Genomic DNA, 6,000 nt, shown 5'->3' on the forward strand with positions numbered 1-6,000 from the left:
GCTAACCTGGGTTCGGTTCCCAGAACCCACATGGCAGCTCAAAACTGTAACTCCAGTTTCAGGGGATCTGACGCCCTCTTCTGTCCTCTCCGGGCACTGCATGCACTTGACACATGGCCACACGTGCAGGCAAAACAGTCACACTCATAAAGTAAACTAAAAATTTTAAATATTTAAAAGTAAGGTTTTACGCATGCTGCACTGTTGTTCCAGTCTGAGAGAGATAAGCTTCTATGAAGCTTCAGCACTGGGTTTTACAGCTACTTAATTTATGAATCATTTGGCCAATGAACTGAAGGTTCTCACACTAAGGTTAATATCCATCAAAACTGTGGGTATATTTGCCTTTCGAGTTTACAATCCATTTCTTGAAATTTACACTGTAAGGACACACACAGACACATGAGCAAAAATTAAGTATACAGACACACTCGTGCACACACACAAACACACACACACACACACACACACACACACAATTCAAATGATCACTAGCCTGCTCCTGTAGTCTCAGTGAGACAGAGTTAGAGAAACAGGTAAAGCAGGAGGTAAAAGCAGGCTTTCTGAAATGGTCGCTTCTCACAGAAGATTCTGTGAGATGAAACTGGCAAGAAGACACAGGGCCAGGTGTCTAGACAGGAAAAATAGGAAAAGGGGGAGGACCCAGTAGCACTGTAAAATACCCAGGACATCCGGCATTAGGGTTTCTCCCTCCTGAATGTATAAACTTACTACTTTTCCTTTCCCTGGGGTTTGAACTGCTGTATTTCCAGGATGTCCATTTTGTTTTTGTTGTTCCTGCCAACGAGGGCACCTGGTAATGCCCTGGACAGCCACCAGCCCACTCCTTCCAACCCCTTACATCAACTACTTGACAAGAGGGTAGCTTCAGCCCAGGATTCAGAAACAAACCTGAGCAGCACGATGAGATCCAATCAGTAAGTACACACTTGTAAACAGCTAGGGATGTAGCTCAAGGACAAAGCACTTGCCTGGCATGTGTGTGACTCTGAGTTCCATCCTTGCAAACTGCTGACTTTCTAAAACAAGGCTTTACTGTGTGGTCTGGGCTTCCATAGTTAAAAGATCCTCTTGCCTCAGCCAACTACTGGCTTTTCCTTTTCTTCTGAGCATGATATATACACACACATATACACATACATATACATCATACACATACATATACACACATACACACACATGACATGTGTTTGTCATGTCAATACAATTACAATTTGCTCTGGAAATTTAGGAAGCATTTTAGGAGCCCATATAGAGTCTCTCTTCTACTTCAGCATTTGTAGAAACATATAAGAACAGAAGGATAATGAGATGCGGGCAGCCTAACCACTCAGACACCACATGGAGCATAATGTAGTTCACCGGCACAAAAAGTAATCTTATTTTGTATTAGGTCACTATTTTGATGGTGCTTTCTATAACTGCATAAAACCAAGACCCTCTAATAACAATATGCTACCCATCCAATAAAAAATGAGATAAGTAGATAGATGTGTGTTCAAATTATAATATCTAGAATATATTAGTTGAAAAGGGGACATTAATAACCATTTATAAAATTATTTTTGTGATTTAAAAAAAACACTATAGAGTAGAAAATGCAGAGAAATTCTTTCAATTTTTTGCAGATTAGATGAGACAAATAAAACATAACAAATAAAAGCTGGAGAGGCAACTCAGCAGTTAGCACTGGCTGTTCTTGTAGAGGACCCAGATTCAATTCCCAGAACCCACATCGTGGTTCACAATCCTCTGTATCTCCAGTTCCACGGGATCTGATGCCCTCTCCTGGCCTAAGTGGGCACCACACATGTACTAGACACACATGAAGGCAAAACACCCAAACACATAAAAATGTTTAATTAAACAAGATAAGACAATGTGGGCAGTGTACATCTTGAATTGGCTCCTGAGCCAGTAAATTTTTAATTTTTAAACGGTAAATTTTTAATAAATATATTGACTTGTTCAGTCTTATATCCTGATCAAATGTTTGTAGCATTAGAATCATCAAGAAAAGTGTCGTTTGGAAATGTAAAACAGACCAAGCGCCCTCTGCTGGTACCAGCTGAAAAAGACTCGGTTTCCTTTGGTAGCTATCTATGCAGGAGAGGTCTCTGCATGGAGAAGTATCAGCCATGCTCAGTTACGGCAAACCCTGCTGATTATCTCAGCACTCAGTGGTTTGAAGAGTATTTATTGTTTTTTTTTTTTTGCTGTTATTAAGTGGGAATTCTTCTAAAGACTTCACTATGAGGTACAATATGACAACCTCTTTTCCTAGTTAAAAAGCTAATGGTTAAGGACAAAACAGATTATATCTAGGATCCTAAGTCAACAACAAAATTCACTCAGAGATTTAATATAATAGTGTAAGTAACTTAGTTTCTGAGACTTTACACAGTCAATAAGAAGACACTGATAAGAGAATAAGAACTGTCATAGAGATTGGATTTCCAGTTTTAAAATGGTATTGTCTTAGGGTTCACCTTGTTACTTAGCTTCTCTAGGGCCGTGGACTCTAGGCTTGTTATTCTTTTCTTTACAGCTAATACCCACTTATGAGTGAGTACATACCATGTTCATCTTTCTGAGTTACCTTTCTCAGGATGGTTTTGTCTAGTTCCATCTATTTGCAAGCAAATTTCAAGCTGTCATTGTTTTTTACTGCTGAGTAGTACTCCATTGTGTAAGGTACCACATTTTCTGTATCTATTCTTTGGGCGAGGGACATACAGGTAGTTTCCAGGTTCTGGCTATTACAAATAATGCTGCTATGAACATAGTTGAACAAATGTCCTTGTAGTATGATTGAGCATCCTTTGGGTATATGACCAAGTATGGTCAGTAACAAGGTGAACCCTAAGAGAAACATATATAGATCCCCCAGGGAAGGAGAAATAGACAAGACCACCTGACAAAATTGGGACCATGGGGGTGGGGGAGAAAGGAGGGTGGAAGATGAAGAGAAAGAGGAGAGGAGAAGGGGAAAGGGGAGGAGAATTTGAGGGAACGGGATAGTCCAGATGGAGGAAGGACAGAGAGGGAGAGCAAGGAAAGAGATATCTTGATTGAGGGAGCCATTATGGGGCTGGCAAGAAACCTGGCAGTAGAGAAATTCCCATGAATCCACAAGGATGACCCCAGCTAAGACCCTAAGCAACAGAGGAGAGAGTGCCTGAGCTGGCCTTGCCCTGTAGCCAGACTGATGAATATCTTAAATGTCACCATAAAACCTTCCTCCACCAACTGATGGAAACAGAGGCAAAGACCTGCAACAGATCACTGGCCTGAGTTCCCAAAGTCCAGAGCAAGAGGAGTGAGAAAATGAGCAAAGAGGTCAAGACCATGATAGGGACACCCACTAAAACAGTCTACCTGAGCTAATGGGAGCTCACCAACTCCAGCTGGACAGGGAAGGAACCAGCATTGGTGCAAACTAGACCCTCTGAATGTGGGTGACAGTAGAATTATTCCTACTGCTTGTGCTGGCTTTTGGGGAACCCATTCTCCCTGCTCAGCCATGATATAGTAGGGAGGGCCTTGGACCTTCCCCAAAGCAATGTGCCTTACCCTCTCTGAGGAGTGGATGGGAAGGGACATAAAAGGGGAGGGAGTGGGAACTGGAATTGGTATGTAAAATGAAAAAAGCTAGTTTGTTTTTTTTTTAAAAAACTGAAACAAATGGCATTGTTGCTTTAAAAAAAATCCTTAAATATAATTTTTCCTGATGTTTTTCCTTCACGTAAAAGAAGAATTTTTTGTTTTGTTTTTGTTTTATGAGTAGCTAAGCACTTTCCTGCTTTTGCATTTGTCCCATTGACTGCTTTCATTCTGAGCCACACATCAGTGCCTGGGGATAAGAGGGATAGGAGGAAGAAGGGGCAGATGAACGAACGTGAGAGAGTCTTACATTTGTGTATGAAAACATGCTTATGCATATGCCTTTATTTAACACCGGTATTTATTTTACATTTCACTGTATTGCATTCTAAGAATCAACACCAGGAACTTTCAGTACTAGGCAAGTATTCTACAACAGTGCCATAAACACCCTCAGCCTGGTATTTTTACAATTTATATGTTACTTTTATATTATAGTTCAAATATGGAGTGTCTCTTCAAAAGTCATCTGCTAAAGACTTGGTCTTCAAAATGGCACTACTAGGAAATAGGGGAACCTTTAAGAAGGTGGCCTATTAGGAGGTATTAATGGTTGTTAGGGAAATGCCCTCAGGGAGACTGTGAGAGCCTGGTAGCTAAACAGGACTAGAATTCAGTTTTCCTGAATTCGCAGCAGAAATTCTGTTATAGGGAGAATGACACACAGTAATTTTTAATGCCCGTACAGTAACTTATAGCAAAACCTTCTTTTAAAATCTAGCTCACAACAAAACAAGATCTTGTCAAACTCTAAAATATATGTCATTTAGCATTTAGTTACTTTTTATTTGTGTGTGTGCACATGCATGTACACATGTGTGCAGTGCAGCACACAACGCCTGTCTGTGCTCTTTGCGCTACCATACAGTTCACGAGCTTCAGGCAAGGGGCTGGAGGTTAAAACATACAAAGACACACACAGAGAGACAGAGACATGGACCTCTAGTCACTGGTAAGAAGCCCTTTATTCAACAGCACCACGGAGGTTTATATAGCCAACACAGTCATGTGGGCCAACAGGTGAAAACCTTATCCTCTGATCCTCAAGGCCAAGGCAGCACATGCTAGTGAGGCAGAGCTGGTAAACAACTTTGACACAGCTTTCAGTAACTCGAATCAGAAGAAAAGTAAAGATCGCTAGCAGGGAAGAGCAGCTGGAGGCCAGGACACCAAATGGTCCCAACATACAGGTGCCTGCAGAGGCCAAAAGAGGCACTCAGATTGCCTAGAGCTATAGTTACAGGAAGTTGTGAACTGTCCCACACCTGTCTGGGACGAACTCTGGTCCTACTGCAAGAGTAACAAGTGCCCTTATCCACTTCATGTTTATACGTCTTTTAATTTTTACAAGCTTACTTCTGATCCACCTATTCTTGTAGTTATAAAGATTCAATTAAATAGTGAATTTTAAAACTGTAAAGGTTTTCACCAGCCAAGTTAAATAAAAACAAATTAGTATTACAATTTAAGAATCGCAGCATCCCCTTTTCCCTCAGCACCATGTTTCAGTTCATTTGTATTCATCAATCCAGGTGCCATGAAGAACAGAGTGAGGCTTTGAGTTCTTGGGATTTATAGCTCAGAGAACTGTTTACTATGCACCAGTCTAGCTCTGAGAGACCTGTGGGTGAGAAAGCAGAGCACAGACATAAATAGACAGAAAAATGCCTACCAAGATGCATGAGAACAAACATCCTCAGGACTTTATTGAGGAAGATAAGATTCACACTGTGTGAGAGTTAGGGTCTTCCTAGGCCCTAGGAGCCCCAAAGGTGTTGTACATCCGCACCTAAAATGATACACTACAAAAATACTGTAGGAAGACTTCCTTCAGTGTTCCAGCAGGGGGTGCTAAGTTCTTTGTTCCTATACCACTGGTCCACAAGGATCAACATCATTTGGCTTTATCATCGTCTTCACTGCCATGATTTATGGTGCTCTAAAACTAGATTTGAAGTCTAAAATGGGATAACTGAGGAAAGAAACCCGCTAAGGTTTTCCCTCAGTCCTTGCAATGACAGTCAGGACAAACAGAATGTGCATACAGGAAAATAGCCCAACTGAAGGGTGTCACCTCAGTCTTTACCATCTATATGCTCTATTGGTCCGATTTCCTAATGGTAGCGCCTGCATTCCTTTGCCTGGGGGCTCCTTTCGGCCACCAGAGCACACCTTGCTATGTGGCAGGCAGGTCACAGGTCTAGGAGCAACACTCTACTGATGACTGACGATGCAGTTTTGTATATAAAATTTTATGTCTTGATTACTTTTCTATTTCTGTGAAGAGACACTGTGACCAAGACTACTTATGGATGA

Source organism: Microtus ochrogaster, chromosome 18 (genome assembly GCF_000317375.1).
Source record: "Microtus ochrogaster isolate Prairie Vole_2 chromosome 18, MicOch1.0, whole genome shotgun sequence".
NCBI lineage: Eukaryota > Metazoa > Chordata > Mammalia > Rodentia > Cricetidae > Microtus > Microtus ochrogaster.